Source organism: Acyrthosiphon pisum, chromosome X (genome assembly GCF_005508785.2).
Source record: "Acyrthosiphon pisum isolate AL4f chromosome X, pea_aphid_22Mar2018_4r6ur, whole genome shotgun sequence".
NCBI classification, from domain to species: domain Eukaryota; kingdom Metazoa; phylum Arthropoda; class Insecta; order Hemiptera; family Aphididae; genus Acyrthosiphon; species Acyrthosiphon pisum.
In genome coordinates, this window is record NC_042493.1 from 62,847,761 (window position 1) to 62,860,837 (window position 13,077).

General features: G+C 26.8%; 1 protein-coding gene across 3 annotated transcripts in view; it reads left to right on the forward strand.

Moving 5' to 3' along the window:
• Window positions 1-5,743: 5,743 nt before the first annotated feature.
• The window catches only part of LOC100166395, a 29,742-nt gene continuing 22,408 nt past the window's right edge, over window positions 5,744-13,077 (forward strand). Inside the window, exons 1-3 of one of the 3 annotated variants that reach the window (XR_003839148.1) lie at window positions 5,822-6,032; window positions 6,155-6,275; window positions 11,201-11,566. The gene's annotated coding sequence lies outside the window, so the exon portion shown is untranslated. Of the gene's footprint in view, window positions 6,033-6,154; window positions 6,276-11,196; window positions 11,567-13,077 lie in introns of all 3 variants that reach the window. The other 2 variants (XR_001679117.2, XM_016802690.2) reach the window with 2 other exon arrangements.

Here is a 13,077-nt window from a genome sequence, read left to right on the forward strand (position 1 = left end):
TGTTTATAGTTGAAGAAAAAATTTAAATTAATATAATAAAAACTCCCTGCTCGCTCCGCTTGATGTTGGCAACCTCCAAGGTGTTTTATCTAAAATGCTTTTTATAATTCAATATTCATATTTATGCTTAATAGTAGTTTTTCCATGGAATTTAAGATAAAACACTGCTTTATATTATAATAGGTAAAAAGCTCCGTCTTGTATATAGGAAAAGTTTTAAAATTGATTTAAAAGAAAACATTTACATTGGATATTTTAAATTTGATGTTTGAAGAAACTAAATAAATTTAAATCAAATATACTTGCTTTATAGAATACATATTATTTAGTAATTACTTCAACATTTTAAAAATTTTTCTTACTACAGTTTCTGTTCCAATATTGAACAGACATAATACACTTACAATTAAAATTTAAAATTATGTATTCTATAAAATAACAAAAAAAATACAAAATAAATATACATTTGAGTAGGTACCTACTATTTATTGACATTTAAAACCTTTTCTTATTATCCAAGCAATATTTTTATGTTATTTTCCTATAAAAAATATTACAATATTAAACTACAATAATATTATAATGTATTAATCAAGTTGTGAAATATCTAATAAAACATGCCATGCGTGGATAATAAATACGAGAACAATCCCACATTCTGCAGTTAGCAATTCAAATAGGAAAAAAAACATTACCTAGGTACCTACATTAAAATTAATTAAGTATATATATATATATATTTACCAATACAATTACGTAATCTAAATAATTAAATAAGTTAGTTAAGTTCAGTATTTTCATAGTTGAGATGATGATCACATATTTTAAAATTAAACATCTAACAATAAAACGAACATTTTCGGAACACACTTTGCAACATTACTTTCTCGTGCAGTGTTCTCCGAGAAATTAGCTTATAATTTTATAATTTTTAATAGGTCATATAGGCATATACTCATATTACATACAGGGTAGAAATAAAGGTAAGTCTCATATTTGAGATAATCATATAGGTACCTAAGTACTTATTACAGCTTTATATCTCGTTAAACAATAATATTTTTTTCAAGCTTTCAAGGCTTATAATTAAAATTACTATTAGGTACATTGGGTTCAAAATTAAAATATGATTTGATATGCAACATCAATTTATCACCACTATAGTGTTTTGTGGTGCTTGGTGGTGCTTGGTGGTATCAAATTTGATAAAAAGAACGTTAAAAAACTTAAAGTTATAAATAAAGAAAAAACATGTTATTTCCATAATTTTAAAAGACTTTACCTTACTTATACAAAATTTATTCTAAAGTTATATAATTATGTATCACTATTTTGTTTTAAATTTAGCACCATCGAGCACCATAATTGTGCTTAAATTATGTTTTTAATATTTTTGATTATGTTTGCGACATTAACTTAATTTCTCACTACCCTGTGTAAAGAAGTTTAACTTCAAAATTGAAAACTGACAATGTCCGTAAACAGCTAAAAAAAAGTCAAATTATTTTCAAAATTTTATCGTATATAGAAAATGCTAATATAAACATTCAGTGAAATTTTCAAGTATCTACAATAATTCCTTTTTTTATTACAACAAAATAAGAAAATCGTTACAAGAGAAATCAAGTTAATATCAAATGTTGTAAAAATATCAAACGCTCATAAACATTTAATTTGATTTGCGTGTAGACATTTTTTTTTTTTGAAAAAGGTGGACAAACTTATGAGGGATCTTGTATTACATTTTCAAATCTTAGATTTAAAAAGAAAATGTTTCATTAATTTCTAACTCAAAATAATTTGCAAATGTTCGTAATTTTTACGTATTTTGTCAATATTTGAACTTTAGGTGCTTATAAAATAAAATTGTGACTATGGATTTTTAATTATTTTTCATCCGTCTTTGAAACAATATAATAGTAACTTTCTATTAAATGTTCAAGATTTTTTAAGCAACAAATAAAATTTTATTGATATTTATAGAAAAAAAAACTAAAAAAAATGGAAACTGAAAATGTCCGTAACGAGCTTAAAATAAGTTTGGAAAATGTTATGGTGTATAGAAAATGCTAATATAAACATTCAGTCAAAATTTTATGAACCTACGGTCATTTGTTTTAGAGTTGCACCAAAAACCAAAATCGATTTTCTCAAAAACAGATTTTGCGCAAAAATTTCCGTTTTTCCTTAATTTTTATGTTGTTTTTCCCGGCGCTTGTGAAAACTATTGGGAATTTTGACCTACCCAATGCATCAACAATTTTCACTTTCCCATCGAACAAGGTACTGAAGTTGAAAATCGAAGCATTGTTTCGACTACTTATCGTGTATACGGACACAAAAAATTTTAAATTTAAAAATTTAAAAATAAAAAATAAAAGAATAAACACACATCATAGTAAAATCAATACATTCATCGTTCCACTCAAAATCTAAAATATGATATTCCTATTAGAAATGTTTATTTCGTTATATTGAGTTCTGGCTTCAAACAATATTAAAACATAGTTCAACAAACTTGTTTACACATCATAGAAGAAGAAAATTCCTTCCAAAAACTTTCCTAAGTTTTTAAATCACCATTTTCTTATAGCACTATATTTTTCATTATACACCTAATATTTATATTAAAAAATTGTAATTGTCGTTATATTGAGTTCTGGTGTCCAACAACTTTAAAACGTGGTCCAAGAAACTTGTTTATACATCGTAGAAGAGTGTACTGTTAGTTTTGATATTAGAAACATTATCTGTGCTCAAGCGTTGGCTTTTATTTGATATTTTAATTTTAAAAGTGTGGTATGAGCATTTTAAATTTGTAATATTTCACATACTCATGCCAGATTTTTTTATCGTAGGCACAACAAAAATATTATGACATAATATTATATAGCTATATATTGTAGTTAATTTGCCTATCCATGTCGCCGTGTATTGAAAATTGTATTATTTATTTAAAGTGAAAAACTTTATAAAAATAAATACTTACTGAGAAACCGTTAAATTAATTCCAAATGGCTAAATGGTACTGGGAGAAAAATTATTTTGCGTGCTTTTAGTTGCACGTTTAGTTATTTTGGTATTTATTAGGAAATATAACGTTTTACCAATAAATTAATATAAAATAATGAAAAAAAACGTTTTGTGATAAACAGTTGGTTTATATTATACATTATACGTACAACTATAATCACAAAATATATTATCATTGTTATATTTATAGAAAAACAACTTTTAATTCGATGTATGATTAAATGTTAAGAATAAATAGTTTATTTCTTTCTCTTGATTCTTTATAATATACAATGTATCTCGTGAAGAAAAGTGATCTGCCGGCGTATGATTGTACTTTAAGTTATGAAAAAACCCCTTTAAAGGGCAGGTCATAATTTAAAATTTTTTACACAAAGCTGTACCCACAGCCCACTTGACATTTGCTGATGTATCCTCAAAACTGTTCAACTTATTACCGTAATTCTTTTTTTTATTTTAATACTATTTTATTGTGCTATCAACTAACACACACAATCAAACCAGGAAATCACGTATAACTCTAAATAACGAAATATTTACTACAGAATAATATCTAAAATACCTTTAACAATTTGTTTTTCGTAAATTTAACCACTTTGTGAGTACATGCTTCATCTAATCTCATTGTCCATTGACAAATATTACAATCACGAAAGTTGTGTCACATTTAGCAGTGGTATTATTTGAAAATTATTATGAAAGATATTAACACGAAAATTAATGTTCTATGTATTATTCTGTATCATACGAAATACGAACTGACTTTTTGTGATCTTATCGATGTATATTAATTGTATTACTTTTTTTTAAGTGTCATTGCTAGTTTTATGTGTTGTGTACCGAAAACATGTACATTGTTTCATAAACATTCAAAGCTTACTGTCACAAGAACTCTTTTTATATAACAATATTATGTTTGAACCACATAATTTTTTTACAACAACTTTGACTTATAAACTATAAAGGTCTTTTAAAATTGACTTATTAATAGTTCGTTAAAGTTTGAGTATTGTGCATGTATTTGTCACATTTTTAAATAGTAAACCTACGATTTCATAAATGTCCATATGTCAAAATAGCCTTATAGATATGTGATTTCATATGATTTGTACATTTGTTGAAACTTAAACTCACTTTAAATCAGTCTATTATTTGTATTACTTAAACTTATAAATTATAGGTACACTATATTATTATTATACCTTAAACTATTAGTTGTTATAAATGTATACAATTTAAAAAAATAGTCACAATACACATACTTAGGTATTACTGTCGTTAAAGTTCAGGAAAAAAAGATAAAATATAAACATATATAAATATAATATACGATATACCACTTAAACATTATTCGAAAACATTTAAATATTGTTTATTGTTGCTCGTTTTTAGGAGTTTTGATCATTTAAGTAGCGCTATCTATTTTACGTTTTAATCGAAGACTCACTCATTGTAAAGAAAGCATACCAGTCACTATATACGAACAGAACAAACATATTATAATCATTTTATTTGTTTGATAATTGCTCTTATTTTATAAAAAAAAAAATAATATTACTCCAGGGACAATACTATCAAAATAATTATACAAAATGAATTACAATATTTTAAATGAGGAATCCAGAAGTGAGTATGTACGAAATTAATGGTAAATTATATCAGTGTTTATTAAGTGCGATGAACTAGAATTAAGATTAGCTTAGTAGATTTTGGACCAGAATACAAGAAAAGTATAATTGAATAAGAGTTCTTCCATAAGTTTAAGTTAAAAACAAACCATTAATCAATAATGGTCAAAATTTAAAAAAAATCACGTTCAAAATCTACCCATAGGGATTTACTTTATTATATAATTGTTAAAACTATGAAAACAAATTGATACAATATACGCACGGGACCAGTAACACTTTTCACTAACTGGGGTGAGTCACCCTCTTTGCGCTGTTAATTTTAATTTTAATTCATATTATATACAATTATTTTGTTTTGGGAAATATTCAGAACGTTATTAGCATTAATTTGCGCGACCAAATTTCGATTTAGTTATGAGGAAGGGTTGGTGATAAATGTTGTAAACCTCACCTCATGATTTTTAAAATTACGGGGGAAATAGACATGGAGTGTATATTTCAATAATAGACGCTATAATTATAGTCCTTCAGTCACCAAGAAACTATATTTGGTATACCCGTATACCTGTATAATAGGTGATATGAATAAAAATGTTGGAGGTGTTATCGACATGGGTGATTCGCTCGTCCTCAATTAATATTTAATGTATATTTTTATTGTATATAACATTTATTTTTTGTTATATAACAATTTGTTATTACTGTCTTAATGTGATAAATAACAGATTGACGAGTTTATTATATTAAAATAAAAAACATTTTAAAAATAATATTCTATTAATTATTATTGCACGTATGCAATGTATACTACAATACAACGAAGGAATATAAAAACAAAAACGCAGATCGATAAATAAGGACGATAAATGAGCTACGCGCACAAATACGTAAGTAGATAATAGTATTATGTCATTCGTTTGCACCAACGTGACGTACTTATTATTATATATGATTATAAAAATAATATGTTCTTCTCTGCTACATTATACTCGGCGGACTCGACCGGCATTTGACACAAAAGACATAATATCATTATATATAAGTATAAGCACACACACACACACACACACAAACAATAATATCATATCGATCCGCCGCTAGGATAGGACTCGATGATAAACCGGCGGAGGCGGCGGCGGCAACATGAATCAGTTGCTACGGGAAACAGGCGCGACTATCGGCATAATGGCGCAGATGCGAAACTGCGCCCCCGCAGGACGGCCGAAATAGTATTATTATTCGTTTATTATTCTTTGATAACCCGCAGCGGTTTGATACACACGCGCAGCAACAATACAATATTATACGCGACCATCGCAATTCCGTATTTCACGCGGCCTCGCCACCGACTGCTGCAGATTGTCCGCAGTGCGTATTATTCATTTTTTTTTTTTTTTGTTTTAATGTGTATCAACAGTTCTTTGCACGTAATATTATATTAGATTATAGAAAAGTGCTTGTTGTCATCATCGTTATTGTTATTATTATAGGCCAGCCGACTCGCTACTCGCCGCCGCCGCCGAACGATAAAACGTCTCCGCCGCCACCGACGTGCCGCATTATAGACCGTTGTAACTAGCACACGGTAATAAATACACACCGTCGTTGCAGGTAAATTTGCCGCTACGGCGCCCGACACCGTTGTCGTACATATTATTTACGCATTATTTACATATAATTTACATACATATATAATATCATGCCTTGTATAGTAAAATAATATTGTGCAGGCATACCTACCTACGCTATTTTGGGTGCCGTGGTGCGTATATATCGTAGGCGCACAACGGGGAGGATTGCGGCAGCTGCACGAGGGCTGGGAGCTGTAAAATCACGTGGGTACTGCACGATATGTGTATCTTCAGAGGCCCATCACGAGGGGAGGGGGGCAAATTAGGCATTTTGTGGATGATTTTAGGGGGTCACAAATTTTTGGAGACTCGCGCATTGATCAATATGAGGAGGTTAAAAATGCTGAGCTTAAAAATAAATATTACGATTAAAATTAATGGTTTTTATCGATTTTTATTTGATTAAAATATTATGTCCTCGGCCGAAGTGAGTAAATACAAACGTTTTTACGCTTTAAAGTTTTTAAAAACATGATCTAGTTAAAATATAATTATTAATATTATATGTTTAATTGTTTTGAATAAATAACAGTAATTACTAAATATTAATTAACAGAGAATTTTTATTTTTAATATATATATTGCAATTGTTCCTTAATTACCCTAAATATAACGTCAAGTAAGTAAGTGTCACTAATGGGTGGCTTCTTCTTCAAACAATCCATGTTTTTTTAAACTCTTATCTTATACGCTTATTATGCAAAATGTATAGATTGTGTATGTGCATTTGTAAAATAAAAAAAAATAAATAAAAATATTGCAATTGATTAAAGTTCAAAGTAAAAATGTATATTTTACTTTATAATTTGAGGATAAATAAAGAATAATGTGTTAATGTTTTATGACAAGTAAATATTTCTTATAATATCTAAAACGTATGAGTTCTGCAGTCTGCAATACATAAAAACAATTCACAAAATAATGGATAATTCCTAGCATTGCGAGAACAAAGTATTCACAGTGCTAAACTATTTTAAAGACATTTAAACTGTGACCTCGAATTCTATGGGGTGGCAAATAGTTTTGCCTCCATTCACACGCTGATCCTTAATGCGCAACTGTGTCACGTTCACAAGATTGGAAATAATCGAAGGAGTACCCCCCCCCCCCCCATCGACCCACCAACCACCGCCCTATATTTAAGTGTGCGCCTATGGTATATTTATTACAATATTATATTATGTATTATTAATGTTTTGCTTCGGTTGGATTGGTATCATTCAGTATCTACGACAATATTAGATTTCATAGATGATTCATTAGCATAGAAATAGTGTGCTTCACACGATTTTTACGCCTACATACACTATACAGTCTACAGATGTAGCTGGTATAATATTACTTATCTACTATTAAGTATTAACTAATATATTTTTGTATTTATAAATAAGCAGCGTACGGTGAGATGTCGATAACCCGTCACTATATCGTTAAAACCAAAAATGTATAATGTAACTAAACTCATATTTATTTTATTCATTATTTACAGAAATACCTAAATTTGATTTCTATGTCCATTGTCCTTTTTATTATCTTAAAGTGTTAGTATTTTTTTTTTTTTTTTAAACAAGATTTATGTCAGTTTGTCTGTATCAAGGGAAAGTTTGAGGTCAGTGGTGTATCTAAGATTTTTTTTACCTATTCTAGTTATAAATGTTGTTACAATTTGCTTAAAATACCTACATATTTAATTTCTACATAAAATGCCGAAAGTTTTCTCGTAATACTGATATTAGTTATTACCACCATTACTAGAAATAAGCTATTTTGTTGAACATAATAAACAAAATCATTCAATTGCGTGATGAACTGGTGTTAGATGCATAAACATAAATTATTACACCATTAACCTCATAAAAAATAAGTATAGTATACTATATAAGTATAATCATAATAAGTTTCATCCAATATACTCAGACACAGGTCCCTATTTTAAATCCGTGATTTAATGTTTAATATATTCGCACGAAATATGTAGGTACAACACGAGTACCTACAAATAAATTATAATTGAATTTATACTTATGACTAGGTACTGAGTTATTGGTTCTTTTTCTTATAGTTATAAAAGTCCATTATGACAAATGTACTGTTAACTTATTAAAATTTGCTACATAAACTCTTAAAAAGTACTGCCTGAGGAAATCATATCCATATACTCCTTCAGTCCTTTTATATGTGCCACTCCAGTGAATGTGCGTATTACTGTTGTGACGTCTTGTGGTCCTAAACTTAATGCAATATCCTCCATTTTGGTAAGTTTGAATAATTATCGACGTCTTACTGTATTTGCAGTTTGTTGTAAATTAGTTTTACTAAAATATGCTCAAATACTGTACTATAAAATGCACGTACCTATAATTTTTATTCATTACCTAGTAGTTTGGTAGAACAAAATTATTTTTTATTTCACGCAATTATATAAACAAATAAAAATTAAAAACCGAAATAATATTATAACGTAATACTTATTCTGTGTGTATATAAGTATCTTATATAATATATCTTATCTATATTTCTCATTGAAAGAAGAAAACTAATAATAAAAATAATAAAACTATATTTCTCTATACGGCTATATGTGAATTAATAATAGGAAATAGTAAGTTAAATTCCAATTATATGTGTTTGTAAATAAGCCAATTTGAAATGTTATTCCCGGAAATTCAATAAAAATATTATAACGGGATCTTAGCTATTATTTCCATATTATCTGTATAGATTACACAAAACAACGATTATCCTATGTTTAAATTTCTTAAATCATAATTCTAATCATGAGTAAAAATTAAAATTAACAATGGAGATTTAGGTATTGACGGTATTGTGAATACATTTTAAAATATTAATAGATTTTTAATTATGACATTTAAAAAGATACTAGAAATTGGCAATAATAATTAATAATATTGAAGTATAAAGTAGGTAGGTGCCCACAATATTAAAAACACAGTCTTAGTAAGTAATCATAATTTATATTTTTTAATATTATAAGCTAAAACCTAGTTTTTTTGTACTTCTAACATAATAATATAAACAAGTTTGCCTATAAAAATATCCTAGTACTTACAGCATAAATAATAACATACCTATTAAGACATTTTTATAGAGGAGTCATTACTGTACAATTAAATGGTTAAAGCTATCATAACTGTGATTATATTTAATTATAAATATAAATGCTAAATGGTTGAAGACATATGCTCATAAAGTATACTAGGTATATTTAATACAGTTTTGTATATAGGTACCTAGTAGGCATCTTAGTAGCTATCTAGCTAGATATTTAAATATTTAAACAAACTGAATACCTATGAGAAGTATCTATGAAATAAATAAATAACACATTTAATATCATAACATTGGAGGTTAAATAAAGATTATACAAGTAGGTACCTACTAAAGTACCTATACAGATTACAAACATACAGTGATTTGCCATTTCATCGAATACCTAATTATTCTATAATATGTTATGAGTAAACTTATAATATTATAACAAAAATATCGCTATAAAACAAAAATATTGACTATTGACTTAATAGGTACTATTGTACTAACATATTTAATGACGTAAAATATACCTATTTTAAATTGAAATTAAATTATAAAAATTATAAAAATTTAATCATAAAAATAAATATAGATGTCTCGTATACTTAATTAATCTTTACATTAAAAATTATATTTACTTTACACTTGTATGTCTATAGGCTATAAGTACCTAATACCTTAAGTACTGTTATGCGTCACTTGGTGGGCGCAAATCGTATATTGATAGAAAATGATACTATGTAAAAGTAGAATCATAATCCCGGGTGACGATCTAACTCTATCTAAATACAATATAATTTTAATAATAGTTAATAGGTTTGCTACGATATACTATACAATGTACATAGTGCTGTATGTTTCCTATTGATAATAAATTTGGATTTCTTTAGTATTTTTAATTGTATTAATATCCTTTTAATATATGGGTATATAAAGACATAAAGTATATCTAATACATTTTAGCGATTTTTTTACTATAATATGTAAATTCTAAAGAAATACATTATGATAAAATGTACTTGTGATTAGACAGTTTACTAGTAGGTATACTTTGTTACAATAAAAGGGATTCAGTATATGATTTATTTGTTGGTGAAAAATCTATTGCATAGCGGTGAATGCCAGTTTAAAATTTTTTAAGAAAGAATCAATTTAGTATAATTATTAGTGTAGTTTTAACATATTTTTTATTTTTTTTTTCATACCTATAGTGCTAAAAAATTATATCTTTTATTTTTACTGCAATACATTCACATTAATCCATAATACAGAATTCGTTAATTTTGAATATATTTTAAATTTAACAGTTATTAGAAGTGAACAATATATTATCATGTATTACATTTCAGGTAGAATTGAACAATTATATATAAGGTACATAAATAAAAATAAAGAAATAAAGATAATAATATTAAAGTAAAAAAAAAATATTGTACAAAAATAGAAAACTTTTATTAATCTATACGGTTATATATTTATACAATTTTGGTATAGTATTTGAGTTTTGTTAATATTTGTATCGCATTTTATCACATTAGTTTTAAATCAATGTTAAAATATCAAATTTAGGTAGGTATAGGTGTACAACAAAACATTATTAATAAACGGGCATTTTTAAGTAGTTTGTTTGTAAATATTTAAGATGTCATGTATATATCTTTATGTCTAGAACCTAATCACAGTGATAATATATCTATATGCAAGACACGTGAATATAAATTAGAATAGGTATATTCACTCGTTTCTTTGGTCACAAATAAATAAAATGTTTGATTAAATATAATGGTTATCAATGTAATGATTACTTTTTAAATAGTGATACATTGTATTATATTATTGTATGTAAGACAGTACTGTCACTGGACCGTTAGCCATGCCGGGTATTGTTTCCAAGTCCCATAGAGCGGCCGAGGACAAAAACGTCGTCACTCATGTGTTCCGCAGAGTAAGGATTTCATTGGCACGAGAACCATCTAACCTCTCCAATGAGGAGGTCATGCATCATCCCGAAATGTATAGATTAATGACTTTCCTTGAGAGTATGCCAGTAGAAGAGCGAATTCTTGAGTTTTCTGCACTAACTCCCGAAGAAGAGCAAGAATACCTAGCAGAAAATGGAATTCGTGAAACTGAAGAAGCTCGTAGAGTCCGCGAAACAGAAGAAGATCGCAAGAATTACATGAACCGGTTCTTTCGTTAAGATATTAAATCATAAAAGTAAGTTTGGTCATAAATGTTAAAAAATTACATTTATAATAAACACATAATATTAGCTATTAAGTATGTTTAGAGAGGTATATAGGTAGGGTATTTGTATTTCAATAGATATAATATTACATTTTTTAATACATTTTATGTGTTAAAAAGTTAAAAATTAATATTCAACAATGTTTTTTTTATATTTTAAAATAATTTATCAAATGATAAACATGATACAATGTGACGACAAATTTGATTTTTATTGGCAGCTTTTATATTCTGAGCGGAGTGATAAATGTATTGATTTTATAATGAAGTGTGTTTTTTTCTTATTAATTAATTTATTTTTTTTGTGTCTGTGTACACGATAATAGTAAACGAAATAATGCTTCGATTTTAAACTTCAGTATCTTGTTCGACGGGAAAGTGAATCTAGTTGATGCACGGGAAAAACAGAATTATAAGCTTTTATACCTTAATAAAAAAAAAAAAATGCCTACATGAATGTCAAATTAAATTTTTATGAGCGATCGAAGTTAAAATTTTTATAATATTGGATACTCACTCGATTCACATGTAGCGGTTTGTTATTCAAAAACGAATAACTGTAGATACTTGAAATTTACACCATCTGTTTATTTTATCAATTCCTACACTTGATAGAATGTTTAAAACATTTTGATTCATTTCGAACTGTTTACGGGCATTTTCAACTTTCAATTTTTTAGTTTTATTTTCTATAAATATCAATAAAATTTTATTTGTTGGGTCAAAAAGCGTGGAAATGTAATACAAGGCTCTTGATTTATTGTTATAATAGCAATTATTGAAAAATATGAAAAATACATAAGCACAGTTTTTATTTAAACATTAAAAATTCGAATTGTGACAACATTTATCAAATTCAAAATTTACATATTATTTAGTAGTTAAAAAATTACAAAAAGTTCAACATAGCTAAAGATAAAAAATATAAAACAAGGTTCCTTGTAAATTGGTAAATAAATAACTTTATTCACAATAATATCATCAAAATACATACTTCGTAATAATACCATAGGCTGACTAACCATCTAAGCTCAGAATCGTTTTTCGTATACAATGATATTATATCATTTAATTCAAATTTAACATCATCCATTACAGTGACCCACTTGTTCTCTACTGTACAGCAAAGCGACACCCACTTGCCAATTTTTGTAAAAGTTATATTGTATATAAAAGGATGTTTAGATATAAATTTATATTTAAAAAAAAAATTATTGATTTAAAAAATTATTTTAATAAATTAAAATATAGTTTGTATAAATAGTTTTTTATTTTTAAACAAACTGTGCGATTTGTTATAAATTATCATGGTTATTATACAAATTATATATATTCTGTTTAAATTTTAATGTATAAATCGAACCTTCCAATTTAGTACTGTATAGAAACTAGACATAGGTAGGTAGAAATAGGTATCTATAAGTAGATACTATTTCAAATAACATAAGGACTAAGGACTACATAGGTAATATTATTTAAAT